The sequence below is a fragment of the Lupinus angustifolius genome, chromosome LG11, assembly GCF_001865875.1.
Source record: "Lupinus angustifolius cultivar Tanjil chromosome LG11, LupAngTanjil_v1.0, whole genome shotgun sequence".
In the NCBI taxonomy this organism is placed as follows: domain Eukaryota; kingdom Viridiplantae; phylum Streptophyta; class Magnoliopsida; order Fabales; family Fabaceae; genus Lupinus; species Lupinus angustifolius.
Window position 1 is genome coordinate 2,127,669 of NC_032019.1, and position 775 is coordinate 2,128,443.

The window sequence follows — 775 nt, forward strand, 5'->3', positions numbered from 1 at the left end:
GGCCAGCTAGCATGGACAACCTATTGTGGGCTAGGCTACATGCATGGTGACACCTCCTACTTGCTTGTGTCGTGGATGAGGTCATAAACTTGGCTTAGAAGCTAGCTTTGGCTGGTTGCTTGGCTTTTGACATTATTTATGACATAACCATTCTCCTAGAACAAGCAACCATTTTCTGGTGAGCCAAGCGCCTGGTTGACCTAGTCCCACGCTCAACTGCCTGCTTGAGCTGCCTGATCTGACCTAGTGCATGTTCATCTGCTTGCTTGAGCAGATTTGCTAACCTGGTGCATGCTCAGTTGTCTGCTTGAGTAGCCTGCTTGACCTAGCCTGGTGCTTGGTGCTTGGCAGGATAACTTTGTGGTTGGCCGGACAACTTTGTGAGCAGCTTTTCTTTTACTTTAATTTCTTCCAAGCAAGACCAAGTTGGACAAATACAGGTTAAAATAGTTAAAGTCTTGTATAAGACTTGTCTTGATATGATATTCTCAGGTTACTAACAATTATAAGATAAATTAAGGAGAAAGCAAAAGATTGATAAAAATACTTTCAAAGTTGGACACTGCATTATAAGCATAAGACTTATATGAAATGCTTATCACACTCACCCTTAGGTTTTTAATATTGATATGAAAAAGACCCTTGATACTAGGTCTTTGCACTTTAACAACAACATCCTGCCCCTTTAACATTGCACAATGAACTTGACCTGCATTGGGCGAAAAGTATTTCACTATGAGTTTTGCTATATCGGGCTACAAAATCCTCTCACTAA